This window comes from Poecilia reticulata, chromosome 3 (genome assembly GCF_904066995.2).
Source record: "Poecilia reticulata chromosome 3, P_reticulata-male-v2, whole genome shotgun sequence".
NCBI classification, from domain to species: domain Eukaryota; kingdom Metazoa; phylum Chordata; class Actinopteri; order Cyprinodontiformes; family Poeciliidae; genus Poecilia; species Poecilia reticulata.
The window spans coordinates 27,652,691-27,674,298 of NC_088832.1; the positions used below are offsets into that span (position 1 = coordinate 27,652,691).

Sequence of the window (21,608 nt, forward strand, 5' to 3'; positions counted from 1 at the left end):
ATTCGACAATCATGAGTGTCGTTAAACAAAAAAATGCGATGTTTACTACCTGTTAGCTTGTGCAGACGAACGTGGTAGTTGCTGTTGGTCACAATTTCATTCAACTTGATATGAGGTCGGCTGCAGGCCTTGACTAGTTTCTTGAATTATTCCAGACTCCGTTTGGATTTTGTAAATGTAATAAATGATATTCCGCTCGCTGAACTCTCTGGGTAACGGCTGTCGGAATTACATGTTCCCAACAGGCAACATCATAATTTTCTTTTCTTTTTCTCAAAATCTCTATGGCCGCAGCGTGTTAGCAATGACGAAGTCCAGTTCCTTCACATAGGGGGCGTGTACTTCCGGACAAATTGCCACCACTGATTGGCCAGTTGCTGACAAACCCCTAGAATGATTGACAGACTCTTTGCACCTCAGCTTCCGCGTTCGGGGAAAAGCGGCTCGATTGTTTCCGATCCAATAAAAATATAATTTTACACTAGGTGCTTGCAGGACTTGGCCAAGGTTTGTACATCAATCCGAAGCCCCAACAAGTAAGCTGGAGAAAAGTTTTAAGATGTACGCCTTTATACATTCACTGAATGTGAGTTTTACTTAAACTTTGTGGCTAACATTAACCTTAGCTTATGCTAGTAGGCAATATTCTCGGACATTGTTCTTGTAAAAATGTGCTATTTAAGTATCTAAACATTCTAACGGACAATGTTTTTATCTTATTTTCAAGTATATTGTGCGTGTTTATTGTCGTTAGTGTCAGAGACTAACGGGGGAGATTACGGTTCGGGCTTTTAGCTTCCGAAGCCTGACGGAGCACAACAAGCCTCATAGATTAACAGTAGCGCAGCTCTGGTGTCAGAGTTCTGGTTCAGCTGACCGTTCAGGTTCAAAGTTGCTGCTTTTAGGAAAAATATGACAGTCTCCGTGTTATTTCGTTTTATTACCTTTGCATGTTTCTTGTGAAGAGCTCAGATAGGACAGTGTTTACAGCAGTATGTACAGGCGGATCAGTTGCTCGGCTGTCTGGCTCTGGTCTGCTCACTCGTTCCCATACACTGGCTCTTTCAGGCTGAATACAGAAGTGATTCCATGGAAATAACTCAGGGACGGCTCCTTTATTTACCATCTGTATCCCCGGTATTTTTGGGCTGATCCGGAGTGAAGTGAAGGCTGCAAACTTTGTGTTGTACAGCGTTAGCTTTAACTAGTAGTGGCAAATATTTGCAAGTCACCGTCTTCTTAATTCAGGATCGCTTGGAAATTAATTTAAACTTAAAAGCCCATTATATTAGGAAGACAACAATGTTCATAGTATTGCTTTTTTTGCATCTGAAATACGACTTAGTCTTTTCTAGCAGTCATGGTAACTCAAAGCGGAAACAAGTGAACCGCAATACCTCCTGGAGATGTGACGTCAACACTGTAGGTGCAAAGCTTAGAATCCAAATTTTAAGAATCTGTAAAGAAAATTAAAAATAAAATAAAAAAAACTCAAAATGCCCCCAGACAGACTTGGTCCCAGTTTTCCCATGGCCAGTCATGTACATCTTTTTTTTCATATAGGCTACATCTTTTTAACCATGTTACCATGAAGGTAACATGAAGGTAACCATGTTACCATGAAGGTAACATGGTTACTTTATTTTGTAAATGGCACTTTGTATGTATAAGGCCTAGCTTTAGACTTTACTTGAAAACATGTTGAGAGACCTGTGACTCGACTTGGACTTTTGCAATAATGACTTGGGACTTAAAATTTACTTGAGAAGATTTGACATTTTACCAAAAAATCTAAAGTTTAAAACAAATATTATATTTAAAAAGTGAGATACATTAATACATTTCTTTTATTTTGATCAGGTACATAAACTGCGTAGAACTCAGCAAAAAAAACAACAACAAAGTGCAGCATGCAAAACATACAAGAAAAAAATAACAGAATGAGATAGAACAATTTCACATTTGAAGTTCAGTGAAGAATGGTACTAGGTGATACTTTTCTTTTGCTATATAATGACAAAGCTAACATTAGCTAGCTTCATTTTATTTGCAAGTGTTCTCAAGGCCAGGTTGATTACACAGTTTTGTTTTAGCATGTATGCTATTTTTGTCATGCTATTTTTATAGCGCAATCAAGGTTACTTGTAGACAGTGTGTGGGGATCTGATTCAGAAAGCGAGTTCTGTATCTCAGCTGAGGGAAGAGAGTTCAGCTCTGTCTCCTCATCATAGCCCTGAAACAGGTCCAGTTTCATCAGAGGATGGGTCATATATTTTTTTAATACATCTATGTTAGGAAACCATATTGAGAATAAATGGATTGTCTACTGCAGCCTATGCATTAAGTCTGAACATGAAGTTCTGCTTTTATATTTTAAAGGAAGACTATTTGTCCAGCTACATTTAACTGAACTGTACAACATGCAATTTTATTCTTTGTAAGTTCATTGCATGTGTTTCATGACAATTTGAGATAAATAATAATTTATAATTGGACTTGAAATTTCAAGTTTCAGACAAAGTACTTGACTTGATAGTTATCTGTCTTTACTCAAGACTTGAGGATAAAAACTTAAAACTTAAAACTTACTTGAGGCTTGCAAAACAACAACTTGGTCCGACCTATAGTAATTAATGCTTTAGTCAAATTTTAGTTCCCTCGGTTGGTCAACTTATTCACTAATTTAATTTGAAGGTCAGAGTTTGACAGACTGTGTAGATGAATTCATTCTTCATTGATTCAGAGTGAACCTCTGCATGACAGTATTATTGAGTCATTGCTAATAAATTTGAGTGGCCCTTGTGTTATTTTTGTGTCGTTGTGCACATGGTTGCAGGTAATGGAATTCTTTAAATATATTTTCAATAATCCAGTTGTTCATGCTAGATTGGAATGCAAAGGAATCAAATGCTTTATCATTATTTTTCATACATATGCATCTTCATCTGTAACAGGTGTATACAGTTCTTTGTTTCTTAAAAAACAATTTAAAAACTTTATCCTTTCAAATTGCATCCTTTCAGATATAAAATAAATTGATAAAGCATTTAGATAATGGTTTGCTACATTGGACTGCTGTTTTTTTATTTTATTTATTTTTTGTTAACCTGATCACTTTATAGCGTATTTGGATAAAAACACCATTATTTCATAAATAACTGTTTATTTACAATTACATAACACTTACCTAACTTTTGCCCCACAATTCATCGGATGGAAACATTAAAACACAACACATAATAATTACGGAAATAGATCAATAAGGGAAATTATAAACTTAAAAAAAAACTACTTCCTCTCATCTACAAATTATAATAAGCATGTACTCTTGTCATCAGGATAATAAGTATGTGTCCTTCGCTTTGAGTGCATTTTAAACACTGTTAGCATTTCATGGAGTGCCAGAAAAGCAGAGCACACCTCCACTGCTATTGACTACACGGCTTGACTTCTTCTCCGCCCTGCAGAACAGAGGGAAACCAGCCAGTGATGAACGATGGCAGCACAGTCAATGAAAAATCAACTGGGAAGCACAAAGCTCTAAATGCTCAGCCATATTGGCTGCTGACGGGAGCAAATAACATCAGCATAGCACTTACTGAGACCAATCATACATTTCCGCCAGCAACGGTGCAGGTTCTGCACTGCAATAAATTTTTCCCCCTGATTAAACAGTAAATTCTGAACGCCTATCAGCGTCCCATTAAGTGGGGGGCTGCTTTCAAAAACACCATTAATCAAACAGGAGATATGGCACGAAATATCAGTCATCGATCGTAACTGCTTATGACAGTTTACACAGCTTTATATCTGCAGGGAGTGCTCGCTGATGTATCAATTACCAGCAGCCCTTACCGCATGCTAATTGTGCATTTTCCTCTCTAATGCATCTGCACTGTTATCTTATGGGCTAATGAAACCAAACAAATCAATAAATATAAATTATACATGCAAAGATGTACTGCTGTGAACATAAAGCCTTTAATTAATTGCACTTGATTAATTTATATACTTTAATTATCTCTCCTAGCTGCAGATGGCATAAATATCTGGACAATCAGCTTATTGCTATGTCAGTCATAAAACGGCAGACACAGTGAAACTATTAGGTGAGGCTAGCTTTGTCACTGGAAAACACACAGTTGCTGACATAAAAAAGCCTTGCCCCTGAATAATTTAGAGAGAGCAAATTGCCAGACAGTGTAGGACTCAGAACTCATAATTTTGTTGTTGGTTTGATATGTTTGTTGAACAGCATTCCCTTTTGTGTTGGGGCAGCAGAACTCTTTACCATAATTTTAGTTATTTGTCCTTTTTTTCTCTACAGCATTCAGCTAACATCTCTACAGAGATTCCAGCAAACTTAGCAGGCATTTAAATTTATTCTGCAATATGTCCGCAGTGTGTCAATTAAAGAATAATTAAGCAAATATAGTATTGACATTTAAAATTGTTATTCTGTTTCTTCACAACCAGCAAGTGTGCGTGTGTACTATGAGTTACTGACGTTTTCGCATAAACCTTTCAGCCTTTGCTAACATTCTTCATTTAAAGTGGTATGCAGCCTGAAGCCAGGCAGTAGAGAAAATTAGAGCATCCATGAAATTCTGCAGAGTGTAAATACAACAAGAAAAGAAAACATAAGTCACAATAACAAAGAATAACTTGGTTTCTGTGCAGCCATGTTGAAAAGCAGTTATGATACTGCTGCAATGTGGTGCAGCAAGCGGAAATTTAACAATAAGAAGGTGTTAGCATGGAAAGAACGATGGTTAAGCTTCTGGGAGTTTTCATCTTGATGCTGCTAATGAGGGTGTTTTTAGTATAATTACCCCAACAGGGTGCCTGGCAGTATAATTACCAGAGAGACATTACAAAGGAGCATTAGTGTGTCCAGGTACGGTAAATATGTCGAGACACGAGGTGACGGGTTCTGCCCATTTTTGGGGGGCAGAGAGTTCTTTAGTTTGTCAAGTTGTGTCTTAGGAACCTGCGGTTTTAGTGTGTTCTCAAAACAACAGGATGCACAGAAGTTCAAAATGTTGTAAAGTAAAATGCATGTTTGTAAATATATAGAGATTTAGCTTGGTATGCCGTTGGACACATGATGACCATAAAAACTGCATATTTATTTTGTCAAACCACAACAGGAAATGTTAACTTATTTTATTGTGATTTTACATGAATTCCTTGCAAAATAGTGCAGAACTGTGCAATGGAAGGAAAGTGAGAATTTCATTTTACTTTTATATCTACAGATAAATGCATGCAAACTGTTAAATGCATTAATATTCAGACCCTTTGAGTTGTTTCACCTAAATAAAATCCTGTGCCTTCAACAAAATTAAATCTCAGAACAGATTTAACTGTTCACTGAGGACCCAAAGGTTCGTTGGGGAACACTCAGTGACATGCCGCCGATCAGGGGAGGCAGTGCCTCACCTTTAAACCTGACAAGTGAAATATGTACATAAGAAGTAAAATAGATGCGAACAATGATGAGCGAAAAATAATTTGTCCACCTAAGTCTTCTAAGTTTGCTTTTTTTACTTATCATAATATTTTTATGGTCGAAATCACTGAATTTACACATTACTTGTTGAAATACAAGGAAGGAGTCCGTGGTGAGGCGGTGCAGTGCTGAGCCTCACCTCTCTGCCACACATTGTGAATGAAGCAGGCAGTTGGCATATGTCCATTGGAGTCTGTGTTTATATCGCCAATATACTTAATTATGGTGACGTTCCACAGTCTGTCCAATATATTGAATGAATGTGAGTGACATATTTAGGTTTTCTGATTGGCCATAAATCTGCAGTGAAAGTACTCCTTCTTGGCGATCATCCCCATTATAGCCGCCGGATTTTTTTTAAATGAAAGGAAAATGAGATACAAATAGAGTAATAGAGATATTTGTGGAGAACAGTAGACTTCATGTAAAAATAAAGGTAAAAGCATGCAGATTTTTCAATTTTAATAAGAAATGAGACATCAGCCAAAAAAATAAAAAATCATGTTTGACTTTATTCTTCTTTATTCTTTATTTTCCTTGCTGTCATAATGTTGAATTATTAAAAATGGAAAGATGGGTGGAGTTAAATATTATATAGTCTTGAAAAGCAGTGGTGTCAAACTTTAAATTTTTATTTAGGGCCTTTTCAAGATCATGAATGTCCTCAAAGAGCCGGTTGTGGATGAGTGTAGTGAAACCCATTAACAAAATGGTGAAATATTAATAAATATCTATCTCCGTATTTGATGAGTGCTTCTTATATTTAAATAATATTGATGTAATTTGGCACAAAACAGATAAAAACGGCTTTTTGATTAAGAAAATTATAATTGAGCGCACGACTGTTTTTTGAAGAATCTTTATGTGGCCCTCTAAAGTCAAGAGGGCCACATTAAAAAGCTAAGACGGACTGGTTTTGGCCCCCGGGCCTAGAGTTTGACATCTGTGTTGCAGAGGCTAGAAAAAGCTTCACCATCTAGAAGCATGATGACGCTAAAACATACAGCCAGAGTCACAAATGAAAATGATTTAGACTAAAACATATTGGCCCAGTCAAAGTCCAGCCTGAATCCAAATGAGAATGTGGGGGAAGATCAAACTGCTGCTTACAGAGAATCTCCATCTACTGGGTCGGGGTTGAATACTTTTGGAACACCCTGTAAGTGGGAGACCAAACACAGACTTTAGCTGCCCACACTCAAATGCAGTTTATTAACAGGAGTTAAACTTGGCATTGACATCTTGTTCTTAAGAATGGATGACTCCACTCATAAGAACAAAGGAAGGCATCAAGATTGTTTTTCCAAACAGTCTACGACTCTGCTTTTGTAAATGAAAAAACAAGCCCGATGCCAACTCAAACAATTGTTTCACCAGGATTGAATCTTTAATCGTTTTTTTTTATTCATTTGCATTCAAGATGCTCATGTGGAATTTTTAAAACAGTAAATCTAATACATTTCTTTTCATTTACTCCGGGTTTTTTTTCAAGTGTGTCGTCAGACAATGAATCTGACCAAACATTCCCAACATCGACTTCTACAACTCACCAAAACTACAGTACGTAAACTGAAACTTGAAGACAGATGCAATTTCTCAAACTTTGTGACTTTGACTTTATCTCTTCCTCTCTTCACAAAGACATTTAATCACCAAGATATGATTTAGTCACTTTTAAACAATAATGATCACAGGAAGCAGCGTCATTTGGGGACGAGGCAATCAATCAGACGCTCATTCAGCTTTAATTCATGTAGATGCACACCTAATACTCATTACAAAGATGCAATTTCCAGCCAGTCAACATAGATTAATGGGGGACCATCTCTCCTAGTGTTTTTCTGCGCTGTGCCATGCCTGCAGCAGGATAGATGGCTTTCATACAGACAGAAGTGGTCGGTGGGCTCATTTGTCCAACAGACATGCTTATGACGAACTGGCTGGCTGACAGCATATTCATGAGACAGCAATCAAAATGACACAAAGCAGAGTTTTGCTTTGGTAATTTTATTGTTTAATGTGACATATGAACAGAATTACACATATGAATGCTTCAATTCAAAGAAAGGATATTAATCTGCAAGTTGAGGCAACTTCTTTCCAGTCAGTGTTGACCGGATAAAACCGTCCCAAAACCACAAATATGATCTGTGCATTTTACATAGATTTAAAAATGAGCTGAAGCTTCAAATGAGTTTGTTTTTTTTTTTGTTCAATTGCACAACAGCCTTGAATATTTCTGGGAACTCTGTCACTTTAACAAAGTTACTTCTTTCCACAGATATCTGCTGTATCCAGTGAATATATTGCTAATTTGCAAATAAATGCAAAACACAACTAACATTAACATTTTTTTATAACATTTCTGCATCAGTTATTATTATGCTTTTCAAAAAAACTTGCCAAAATAAAATAACATTATTTAAAGAAATCCGGTTTCAAAAATCCAAAGTCTTTGACAATTATTTATTTTGTCAAACTTTTTGAAGGGTTAAAAAACTGTTTTGTTTTGTTTTGGGTTTTTTTGTTTAATGCTTTTTCTTTCTAAAAGAAACCACATGACATTTTTCTTCTGTACAAATTCGGAAAAACATTATATATATCTGTGAATTACAAAATGTTTCCCATCTCAAATACCAACATCATTTAAGACAAAAAAAAGTAAACATTTCTTGGCGTGTGTGTTTTACTGTATAAGAAAATATTCTTCTTTTTTCAGTTTTCTGTACTATATAGTGCATGAGAAGTTCTTTACAAATAGACAATTAAGTACATTATTTTTTTGTTGAAAGACCAGTTATAAACAATAATCAACTACTATGAGAAACAGCGTAAAAATTAATATATGAGTTTAATTAAACAGAAATTGTATAATCATCTGCTAACATAAAAAAAAATTCAACAACTTAGTGTTTAATTTCATAGTTTTTTATTCTTATTAGCATTTAAGCTGTGTATTTTTTTTAGGTATTCATATTATTCTCTTTATTACAGGACAAACTAATGCTATCAGAAAATCAGACTCAAAGTCTGAAGCTCGTTTTCCAGCGTTATCCCTTCTTTTCTTGTTCCCATGTCTCCCCATCTCTTAATATAAAATGCAGCTAGCAGTCGCCCCTGTTATGATCAGAGCTGTTTAAATATAGACCACCTGGATATTTTTTTTTTTTTTTTTTAGCAGTAGAATTGTCAAAAAGAGAAAAAAAAGCGTACGGAGTGATTGCTCCTTGCATTTTTCCCTAGACACCCTCATCTTTCAGCATCTGGCAGTTATTTTGTGTTACTGTCAGCTTTAGACTGTGCAAGAACATTTTAAGGGGAAAAGCGGAAAATAGCATACTAAATTATGTCTGCACTGTTAGGATGGAAACAAAAAGGTCTTCATTTTTATGCATCTAAAATTATTTAGATTTTTTTTTCTAATATTTTGAACACAAAGTCTAACAACAGCAAACTGTAAAAGGTCTTCTAATATTGAAGGATACTGAAAGTATGCTAATGATTAGTTTGACTGCAAATGTAATTTATTATGTAAAAAGTGTATTTACTTGATGTGTAAATTAATACACCATTTATTTATTTTTTTACTGTAACAATATATTGGGGTACTTTTTCTTTTTCCTCCTTTTTGACAACTATAATGATGCAAAATAAAGATGTTTTTTTTTTAAGCGTCAAACTGCATATTCTACTGGTAGCTGTGTGTAAAATGTTTTAAATTGAGAAATATTTCATGTTTGCAATTTTTGTCTCAATAATTACAAGTGATATCCAACATAACACGTCAGAACACTTCAAAATATACATTACACTGTTTGTTGTGCAATTGTAAATAAGTTGGCAGAGAAGCGTCTCTGCTTGCAGGTTTTTCTAAAACATCATCCCCCGCTGACAACCATGGAGTGAGAGGAAGGACAGTGGAGCAAACAGAAAATAAACTCTTCATTTGGAAACCCAGATGGCAAGTAGAACAATTGACAGTTGTTTAACTTGAATGAAAACCTGTGGGCTGAAATGGTGAATTTTCTGTGCCAATCTGATTTCTCTGAGATCCACTGCCGCTTGGGGCGAGGCTGAGGGAGCATTACTGCGGGATGGGCAGCCTTCCTGGGGAGTTCTGGTTGGTTGGAGTTACCTGCGCTGCCTTGGGCTATGCCACCGACTGTGGCTTGGAGCAGGACCAGTGCCCACAGCCGCCCTCCCCTTTCCTCTCCCTAATATCCTCCTCGTCCCTCAGCTTGCCCAGCCATCCATCCTGCATTAATTAGGTTTGGTGCTGGAATCCCTCTCTCACGGTGCACGCTCATGTCCAACCACCAGCCGGAAAAAAAAAAAAAAAAAAAAACAACATAAAAGAAAAAGAAGAAAAAAATATATATACAATCACGTTTAACACAACAATTTTGATAATTGAAGCAGAGCACTCAGCTGAAGGAATAAGCAGATCTGATTAAGGGCCCCCTCTGCATGATCAAATATTAATCTGCTGTGTCTTCTCTCTGACCTGGAACATAAGAGGTTCTTATGGTCTTATGCATTAACAGATTTGCACTGGCTCAACTCATAGCATCTAATAATATTAGACGTGCAAGTCAGAGCACTGAAGTCCTCCAGGAGCAGAATCCACTTACAATAAAACTAAATAAAAATAGCAAGGGTAATTATCGGCCTAAGCTTTATGACAAGTCAATTACCCTAAAGTACTATTGACAGTAAATACCTCCAAGTCAAAATTCTCAGCACCACCTGTTGGATTGGACGATATTCACAAGCCGTGGTAAACCCTTCTGGAGGTTTTGTTTCCGAAATCTGTAGTGGAAACTAGCAGAGGAACACACACACACACACGCCCACACACGCACACACGCGCACACACCCCCACACACGCATACACACCTAACCCTGTAAAAATTAGAGGTATACTTCATGATTTATTTCACAGTTTATATCACTGTTTATTCCTGAGCAACATAAATTTTAATACTGAGAAAGTATCTGGATGAAGGTAAGGCTAAAAAAAATTAAAAATTTAGAAGCATATTTCATATTTTTCTTCAGTAAGTATCTGATCATTTCCATAGCTCATCACCAAGGAGAAATTGTGCATTTTCTTTTCTACCCCACGATTTGATCATTTGTGTTATGCTACTAAATATATGTTACAAATTCTTGGTAATGTTCTAATAATTATATGACAGAAAATACCAAATCAATTAGCATGCAATTTCTATTTCCTCTGAAGTAGGATCAAAACAATCAAACATCTCTGACAATTATCTATAATAACAAATTTCAAAGAGTTGCAGATTTTACTGTTTTCAAATAAAAAAATAAAAACATTAAAATTAAGATTTCCAATGTTTCTGGAAAACAGTCGTGTAAAATAATTTTTTTAGCTTTAATCTAAAACTGAGGCTTTGCAAACTTTTAGCGTTATTTTGTATAATCCCAACACTTTGTCGTAATACATTAAAAAAATTTTTTTTTTTTATTAATAACATTAAATTGTTTGACACGATGCCTCTGGAGACCTCTGGGCTCATCAGATTTAACTTCTGTCCAGAATACAGAGCAAGCAATAAACAACATGGCTATGAACCAGACGGCAACTGGCAGTTTAAAGGAGATTACAGTGATATTAAATCAACACAAATACCCAGTAATTAATGCCCCAAAACAGCTTGGAAGAATGATTGGATTATGAATCTGGATTACATCTCGGAGCTTTCAATGTTGAGAGCCGCAACGTCTGAGGGCCGGCGGGGTTAGTCCGGTTGACCTAATCTACTTACAGAGCATATTTAACTCCATATGATTTATGCACAACATGCGGCTTATTCTGAAGTCAAGCCTTAATTCGGAACATATTGTTTATTCCTTTGGCCCGCTTTATTTCCATTTGAAAGTCAAATGGTTGAACTGGGAGATGCGCAGTGTGTAAGGGGCAAGGAATGTGCAGCCCACTAATGCAAACCACCGGATCCCTTAAATAACATTAATGTATACAGTGCGGCACATATAAGCTTTAAATTGCACAACACTAGACAAGCAGTGTTGGGAGCAAAGAGAGAGGATTGTTAAACTGAAGCATTACACTTCAGCTATCTTAAACTAAATTATAGAGGCTTCAAACCAGGTATACAGTTTACTTTCTATGTGGGGATGGAAACTATGATGCAAAAAAAACCAAAACATGAGGGCATTTATTTTAGTTAAACTGACTAAGTGAAGAGACTTTTTGCAGCTCAGAATTCAGGAAGCTCAAGATAAGCGATCATGTCTATATTTTGCAGATTTTTATCACTAAATTTCCTAAATAAAGCACAATAATCCACCGACGCCATGAGTTTTAATTTAGATCACAGTTCTGTGAAACAAGTCTAAGAGTGTTTGAGAGAATGACCCTTGTTGACTAATATGAGATTAACCCAGATGCTTTCCACTCAAATAAAAACACACTTAATGCTACTGTAGATTCATAGAAGTACAACTGATAACACACTGATGCTTGTGTAACATATATATATATATATATATATATATATATATATATATATATATATATATATTCAGTAGTGCTCAGTAGTTACTTTCCACAGCAATCTGAACACACACATCTACAAGAGGAGATTGCAGAAACACTGATGGAAGAAAGTAAGAAAGTGAGGATCTTGTAAGCACACCACCTGTATTTATGTATTCATTTATCATTGAGATACATTACAGTTTATCTATTTTTCTCATGTGAAGCGCATGTCTGCTTTGTTGCGTTCAAACATTTGCTATGGAAGCAAATGATCCTAAAAAAAAGTCATGTAAGGCACAGCTTAATTTGCTCTGCTAACTTTAGCCTGAGCCATACTTTTGAAGAGCAGCCGATGCAATTCCTAAAAACAAACTTAATAATCAGAAGCTGCACAGATGATTCAGACCTGATTGATTCTGTTTTTTTTAAGCATTTAGAACAAGGCTCTGTGCCAATCAGGAATCCAGTCTTTTATATTTTATGCATTCTAGCACTGTCTTTTGTTAAGCTGAACATTTCCACACTAAGAAATAGGATTCTTTACTTTTCAAGAATGACAATAAAATGGACAAAACAACAGTCCAATTCTATTTCAACCAAAAGCAAGTCAGAAAGAGATAATCCTTCTACTACTAATAATAATAAAAACTGTCATTATAACTATGCTTTCTACTTCTCCGTATTTTGCTCTATGCATCATATTCACTGCCTGTAAGCATGATTAAATATATTTTAGTTCTAGTAATAAAACACGACTATGCAGGTGTGTGTTATATTATAAAGGAAGGCATGTAATGAACAAATCTTTTATAATCTCATACTTAACTATAACTTAAAAATCTGAGGGAGTTTGAGTTTTCAGTTTTGCGTGGTATTAACACTCAGATGTCACAAACTGACCCGCACTGCAGTGACCACAGCTTATCTGTGTGCCAAGTTATCAGAAATCCTTCCTCAACACTCCTGGAGAAGTGACAGCTCCAAGGCAGTGATTATTTCCGCAAGAGTCCAAGTGGAGAAAAAGCTGCTTCTCTGCTGTTTAACTGTTGTGTTCTCATTTATACAATTGGATTATAGAAGTATCTCCCTAATTCCTAACAGTTCCCAAAGATTTAATATGCGACCGGAATTTGATCCACGCAGCAGTTTGGAACCTCATGATTTACAACTTGTGACCTTCGGTTTGAAAACATAGAACATCGAAATGTTTCTGGACTGGGCTGAATAACTGTCCTATGTGTGTTTTATGAAGGCTTCTCTAAAAAATTTTTTTTTAAAAACAGCATAATAATTAACCAGTTTTACATTTAAGGAAATTTAGCAGCAATGAACTGCATTAATAAATCTAAAATCTAGAAGCTGATTCTTTTTTTTTAAAAATTATTAAACACTTCACAAAACAAAATTAAAGAGCATTGCATCTGACAAGAGATATTTTTTAAAATTTTGCTTTTATTTGAAGTATTTATTTTTGTCTGAGCTTGGGAATTGTCCCTAGGAATTACTTGCATTTATCTATAATTGTTCTAAAAACATATGTATAAAAAGTTTCTGTTAAACAGTGGGTCTGGTTGCTTTACGCTGCTGGCGCCGATTTGGTTATAAACATGTTTGGAAAAAAAAAAAAGATGTTCCATCTGTTTCATTTTTTTTTTTTTTTTTTTTACAAACTCAAAGGAGTTTTTATTTGATGCTTCCAATTTTTAAAAGTGCACACCAACAGCAGTATTAGGCATAATATCCTGCAACACACTGTACACAATGTAAACAAGTCATTTTTAACACACACCATGTTTTTCTTCTTATTTTAAACATTACCATTTTTAGGACCTTTTACCCAAAACAGACATATTTTAAAAATATAAATTCAATACGAATAATAACAATAATATCAATGTTTTTTATTTTGCATTTGAAATTCTCCTGATCTGCAAACAGTAGAGGTGAGCTGCTACAAGTAGTTAAGGTTTGCTTCCAGCTTGGCGCACACGAAGCCCAGGCAGGTGCACACAGCCCACCGTGTGGTATCAGGTATCCCCCTTGGCCTAGGCCTCTCCCATTTGTCATGGTGAATGAGTGGTCTGCCTGACTGCACTTTCTCATTCCATTTCCTCCCGGGCTGCGCTGAGGCCCTACCACCCACTGTACGCTGTCATTTCTTTAACGCCTTTTCCATTCACATGAAGTGTGGGCAATAACGCTTTCTCACATTCCTCCTTTTCAAAACCTCACATGCTACGGTCTCCCACCTCAGCCCACCAACTAGCAACCCCCCTCACCCCCCCTAGCCATCAAAACACACTGTACAAACACAAAAATACATTGTTGATTGTCACACATGGAAAACGTATTGACTCATAATAATAATCCTATTAGTAAAAATAACAATAAGATAACAACTCCCCTAAAAAAGCAACATAAAAAGATAAAAATATTTAAACATGAATTGTGATAGTGATAACATCACTTTAATTAGAAACAACAGTCACCAGTTAGATGCCCGTAAGCTTAATTATTAACCTGTCACCTCACAGGCAGTTTAAAAACAAAGATGTTAACACTCTTACCCACATCTGTCCATATTAGCTCTGCTATTTGGCTGAGCAATCCAACCTATGCGCTAGAAGCCCCAACACTGAATCCACTGGTTCTTCTGCAGCTGAACGACACAACAGGGAATAAAAAACATTCTCTGATCTCACTCAACGAATGAGGGAAAAAAAAAAAGAAGAAGAGAAAAAAAAGGAGTCGGAGCACAAGCCATGGTTGATTACCCTAAATCTTATCCTTTAAAAAGAAAATTTTAATTTTCTTCTTTGGAAAACAAAAGCCAAAACTTATTCACTTATCATTAAACGTGGTGCAGGAAATAAGTTATTTTTTTCTTTCTTATAATAGCGTGTTGCATGTTGGTGGAAGGCCGCCACAGCAGTGAATATTGTGTCTGGCTTCGGTGTAGTTCAGCTGCAGTGTGAAGAGATTGTAGCACCATCTGCTGGAAATAGTGCACATAAAGAATCAAATGACTCTTTATGTACATTAAAACTTAATGGAGTTTTAAGTTTTAAGAATCTCATGTGAATTGTTTTCTCTTGGGTTTTAAGTTAAGTCATCATTTATGTTTTTGTAATATACCGTGGATAAAAACACCCACGTAACTGGAAAAGACAGAGAAGGGTTGCACATCCTGTTACATCACCAAATCGCAAAGGTAAAAGTTCATGAAGTCCTTCTTCTTACATCACATTCATAGCTTCAACTACAAGACATATAAACAGCTTTTTCTGCTCTTCGGTGAATCCTTCGGACAACTAATAATGGGTTAATCAGGCTGATTGCACATTCATCACTGCGATCCGTTTCTTTCACTTCTTCTTTTTTTTTTTTTTTTAAATCCTGACAAGGGGAAGTGTGTTTTACTTGGGAAATGAAATATTTGGTGACCTGCTCCTTTTGCCCCTTTCGCTGAAGACCGGGGCCTTACAGCTGAGTAAACAGCAGAGCAGAGCTGCTTAGTGGACAGGTAATGGCTAGCACCCATCTTCCCCCCGAGCACTGACCAGTAAAATAACCCCCAGTCCAAATGTGAAACGTAAACATTAGCTCTAATTTTTCTCTCAAATATAACTGGAAAATAATTGGGATAACATCACTTTTTTTTTCTTTTTTTTTTTTTCTTTTTTTGCATCCTTGATTAAAACGTGTCGTTAAGGAAGGATAAATCTTTGAAGGAAACAGAAGAGCTCATGAGATGTTTCTTTTTTCTTCTGAATGATTTTGCTGCTTCTCTCATTCAGCTGCAGCTTTTGTCAAAGTTTTAATTCTTTACATTAAGTATGCCTTATGTTCAGTGTTACTCATTAGTGCTTCATTACCCTGAATATTGTTTAGTGTTGTACAAAAGTTTTTGTCCCCAAATAGATTTGTTGTCACACTTAACTGTTTCAAATGAAACAGATTTTCATTTCAGACAAAGATAAAATTTATTAAGTAGAAATAGTCACCCAAACCCACCTCGACATGTGTGTAAAATATTCATGTGCTTCATAATAAACCACTTATTACTGTTTTAGTTTTTGTTGTTGTTGTTGATTTTTTTTCTAGCTACACCCAGCCATCATTACTGCTTCACCTATATATTTAAAAGATCTTCTGACAACTTTTTTCTCTTTACTTAATCATTATTTTACCAGGAAATCTCTTGAGGTAAAATCTGTTTTTCTGGGGAGACCTGACGAAGAGGAGGATGAGTTTACAGCACAAAATAATAATTAAAAAGTACAGACAATCAAAACGTCAGACAATTCACATGAGTACGCACAAAAGAATAACCACCAAAAATATACAAATAATGAAGGCATTTTAAGAATAATTTCAAATTCGTTCATGGAATTAAATAATTGGAATTTTAGTTCCAATTAAAATTCCATTTTTAATTGGTATTTTAATTGAAGTAGGTTGCAAAAGGCAACCTACTTCAATTAAGTAGGTTGCCTTTTGCATGAAGTAGGTTAAAGTATTTCAAAAGGCAAACACTCTTGTCTTGATCTAAAGAAATTCAGGAACAAATTATTAACAGATATGAGTCTATAAAGAGCCACAATGACATTTCACAAAGACTTTTGGAGAGTTAAATCCACCATTCAGGAAAGGAAGTGGTAAACCCTCTAGAGAGTTGCTGGATAACCAAATGTCCTCCAAGAGAGCACTGGCAACTTGTCTAGTAGGTCACAAAAGAACTGAGAACAACATTTATCACACTCCAGGCTTCTGCTGGCTAAATTAAAGTCATTGTCGATGACTCAATGATAAGAAAGGAGCTGGGCAAAAATTCGCAAGACTTTTGGGAAAATATGCTGTTGACCGATGAGGCAAAAACGTTACTTTCTTGAAGATGTGAGTCCTGTTACTGCTTGCATAAATCTAAGGTGGAATTTCAGGGGTTTGATTTCCTTCTTCAGGAACTTGGTGACTTGCTGTAAGAGACACAGCCATATATTCTGCTCTCTGTTCAGCAGATAAAGTCTCACTGGCATTGCACAGTTCATGATCTTCTCTATCTCTGAATAGCAAAAAAACAAACTGAAGAATTTTGAGTTGCCTTTTCAGAAGTAATGAAATGTGGTTAAATCACAGCACCATGGCCTTGAATATATCGTTCATATGCCAAATCTTTCAGTGGCTGACTAACACAATTCTATAAGCAGAAGTGGCCAAAATTCCTGCACAGTAGTGTTAAAAACTCATTACCTGTCATTCCACACATTTGTTTGCAGTTGCTGTGACCAAGAATGGTAAAACTAGTTATTAAGGGGCAACTCTTTTTTATATAAGGTCAAGGTTGTTTTGAATATCATTGGAAAGTATGTTTTGTATTTACTCTGGTTATCTTTCTGAGACATCAACATTTCTGTAAGAATCTGAAACATTCAAATGTGACACAAAAATGAAGTTTGTCGAAGATGTTTTACAAAACCAGAGGAGAAGGAAGGGCTGTCACACAGTAGGATTTGGGAGATTGTAGACTCCTAGACGAGAGCCAGTTGTGTTGGTCTAACCAACAAGTTTTCTTTGTGCAGTCAAATTACAGTGATAATTTTCTTACACATCTGTCAGCTTTTAGGCTTTCCTGATCTCGAAAGGGAATGTTTTTGAAAGCATGTTTGTACTCGACCTTTCTTACAAATTCATTTCTAAAATTGACTTCTTTCACTCAACCAAAAAAATAAATAAATTTCTGAAAACTTTAAGGACAAGCATGTCAGATCTGTAGATGGCGATGTAACACACTGACTTAAATACATGGAAAAACAAACAAGGGTGAGAAGTCACATGTGTTTCCTTCATAATCAGGAGGTTTTCTAGACAACAGAACATTCACTTATTGCCAAAACCCTGCTGTATTTTGTTTGGACTGTTTCTAGAAGTCACAGAGACCCGAATGAAAGTACAAAAATACACAGAAACAGAGTTTTCCATAACAGGTCCACTTTAAACATACCACACAAAAGTACTGATTGTCTTTTGCAAGCAATTAAAAAAGTAAAAAGTAAACCACAATCAAAGACAAAATTGCCTTTAATCACCATCGAAACACCTGCGTACTGACAGAAACTAAGGATTGATGGAGACAGATCGTGTGCGCCTGATCAAGGTCTATTGAATTCTGAGTTCTCGGCCCATCCTCAAATGACCAGTCAGCACTAATGCACCCATATCGTGTCTATAAGTGTGAATTGATTTATATTGCCGCAAAGCATCCCCAAGACATTGAAAGAGCACCATTGGAACCCAATACCAATTATATATGTTTGTTTGTGCGGAAATGGCCACTCAGTACAACGGATCAATGTGGGCCATCAAAGGTCAGCGCAACACATTTCTGCTGAAAAGTTAGTGTGCCATGCAGCGGCTTGCCCTGGCTGGAGAGGAGGTGCAGTAAAGAGGAACAGATAGATTGAAATAGGTTCCTAACATGTGGAAAGCTCCATACCTCCTTTTCAATACACTGGCTCAGATGTGCTTACGTCTCCTGAAGGCATCTCACTGAATCATTACAATGGAAGGAAAACTGTCCATATCCAAGGCTAACCAGGGTTTAAAGTGAGAAAGCTGAGACCCTCTCTGAGGGAACAGAGCCTGTCGATATTCATATGTAAATCTAATTAAAGACCATATTAATTACCTGGGCCAGAATGAATGTTGAATCTAACATCTGGCTAACCTGTGGAGAGAGTATACTCTTACGCAAGCGTGCTTATAGATTGCTTTCTTTTATTTTTTCTCCTCCTTTACTGCACATGTCTCCGAGGACCTCTTGAATCCATATTAATTTCCTCTCCTGCAGTTATGCTGGACAGGGTATGAGCTGTGCTATTTCACTTTTAATCTCTCAGTAATTTAGTAATGTGTAAACAAATCATGCCACAATATTAATGTAATTGGTTCTTGGAGCTGTTCAGAAAAATCAATGTGTTTGCAGAGGATGCAGTAAATCGCACTGGGTTATTATAATCATGTGTCAAGGGCTGATTATGTTATGAAACTAAGAAGTAGATGGCAGTCACAGGTCAATACGACTCGGCTTCATAAAATCTGTGCCTCTCAATTCATTAACGTGAAAGGAGTCAACGAGCTCCGTCTTCATTTCCTTCCCTTTCCCCAGTTGACTGGCGGCTTCCTGCGTGTGGTTTTCACAAGGCGAATAAAAAAGGAATATAATATCAGATCATAATGTTTGAGATACTTAAAAAAAAAGTGTGCTACATTATTTATAGCTTACTATTAATGTAGCGTTCACAAACACACAGATAATTTTTATCCACAGTGACTACTCTTGTCTTCAGACCTTAAAAATGTCAAGAGTTTTTGCAATATCAGTGTTACTGTGACATTTAAGTTTCATACTTGTCAGTATGTGCTCCATATGTCTTATTTGAATCATCTTATGTTTGTGATTTAAGAAGTTACCAAAATTTGAAAAGAATAGTGGTTAATGTGTCATAAATGTGTATTTATTCAGGAGAATGATTTCTTGTTTGAAACACTATAAAAGCAGCTCCTTTTAGGACAGAGTTTTCTTTCCACATGTTTGCTTACACTTCTATATCTGCTCTGACTTTGAAGAACTTCTGGTTGGTTTACCTGCATTATTTGCCATCACCTGGACCGAAAACTACCAAAAGAAGAACAGTTGATCGTTCATTCAGTCAGGAAGGAAACAACATCACAACAAGCGAGGAGTTTATTTTTTCCAGTCGAGTTGAGCCAAGCCTACAAGATTTTGTTGCTCTCAGTCCTTTGTGTGAATTTATTGCTTTCTTTGTTTTTACTTGTAGCTACAATTTGTGTAAAATTCCTGCCAAGGTATGTTTTTCTCCATACTTCAGCATCACCCAAAGCCTGTTAGAGCCTTTTTTCTTCACATGTAATTCTGTTTCAAAGCAGAAAAACACAGAAATATGAAACAACGTGAAGAAAACAAACCCGCCCCATCTGTCGTCCTGCCATATTCTGGTTCTTCAGACCAGAACCACTGTTGTGTTGACATGCATTCATGTTCACCTTACTTTTAACAAATAAAGCAATGATTTTACCTAATAATTTGATATATGTGGTAAATTCTCAACAAGCAAGTTGATCGGCCATAACCAACGAATTATGAAGTCTCTATTGATTTGAGTTGTTCCATTGAGGTAAAATCCAAGAAAAGAGGGAAATCAGGTCGACTAAACAGATCTTTAAAAAAACAGTCAAATAAATGAGTGTTTCCATTCATGAGAAATAGCACTTTGATGAAAGCAGCACAGAATACTGAGACAAAACAATGTGTTAATACAGCTCTGAGTGAACTCGCTCACTCTGGTAGCAATTACAGCTGTCTGGGGGTTATGATGGATAGCCTTTGTTTACACTGTTTAAAGAGGGAGACAGATTTCAAAACACCATTGTGAGTTACACATAAATAATTGGGTTAAACCTGAATGCTAATCCGGAGTAAAGGCTTTTGCAGTCGCCCCCAAAAAAGGTTCAATAATCAAACAGCAATAACAATTCCCATCTTCACCATGAAATTATGTCCGTTTTATATACCCGCTCATACATCTTCGCTTGACAGGTTTCAGCCAACTGTAACGATTACTGGAGGCGTATACAAGAGCGGTTTAGACTACCCTCTTGTGAAAATGATTAAAATAAAACATGTTGGAAGCAGGGCCAGCGCGTTTTTAGCTGCACGCAATATGCAACCTTTGGAAAGAACAAACTCAGAACTCCAAATAATTACAAATATGGCAGAAGAAAAAAGAATTTCAAAGAATATCTAAAGACATTTTTTTTTTTTTTTTTACAATAGAGAACCAGCTAAATTTCACACATCTTGCTCAAACTGCACTCCATGACTCTACTGAAGTCTGTCTGACAGCGAAGTTCTCCGGGCGCATTCAGATGAGACCCTTAACGCGAACAAGGCGACATCTTTCTGATATTTTTTGTTGTATGGTTGACAGGCATTCGTGAGAAATCTTAATTTAGTGCACAGCTGAAAGACAAGATCATTGTGCTGTCTTAACAAATATTGCTTGTTGTGCAATTTACAACACATTTTTTGCAGATTTTCTGGCTTTCTTAAAGTCAAATTCTTGCAAAATAACAAAAAAAGCTCCTCGTTTGGACATCTTACACATAGTATATAATTGTTTTCCCTGGGAAAAAGCAACACCTGTTTTTCCACACCAAGTACCGTTAGGGAATTTCTTTCTCTCTGACGTGATCCATGGCACTTCTCACAGGTCCTGAGTGGCTTGGCATCGGGGTTATCCAGGACTACTGAAACATCCTTTCATTCCCAAATCAAACTAAACCTCTCTCCTGTTTAACAAATTGCTTGAACCACAGAATTCCTTGTCTGGGGAAGGCTTGATCAAGCTTTGAAGTCTGCAGGTCAGTGTTAGGCCAGCATTTGAAGTTCCTGATGAGGTTGGACTGAGCTTGGTTCCTCCACTGAATGCACAAGAATAAAGCGTAAGCAAATACGGATGCACACTACACTTTCCAATTTCAGTACATCAC

General features: G+C 36.3%; 1 protein-coding gene and 1 long non-coding RNA gene across 2 annotated transcripts in view; both read right to left on the reverse strand.

The window, feature by feature from the left end:
• The window catches only part of sall1a (spalt-like transcription factor 1a), a 132,886-nt gene extending 132,597 nt beyond the window's left edge, over positions 1 to 289 (reverse strand). Inside the window, exon 1 of the mRNA XM_081605399.1 lies at positions 50 to 289. The gene's annotated coding sequence lies outside the window, so the exon portion shown is untranslated. The remainder of the gene's footprint in view (positions 1 to 49) is intronic.
• Positions 290 to 7,498: 7,209 nt separating this feature from the next.
• LOC145551155 (uncharacterized) lies at positions 7,499 to 17,284 on the reverse strand. Its single transcript, XR_014086973.1, has 2 exons — positions 10,233 to 17,284; positions 7,499 to 10,016 (listed from the first exon to the last, which is right to left on the reverse strand). It is a non-coding gene; the product is annotated as an uncharacterized LOC145551155 (long non-coding RNA).
• Between the last annotated feature and the right edge of the window lie 4,324 nt (positions 17,285 to 21,608).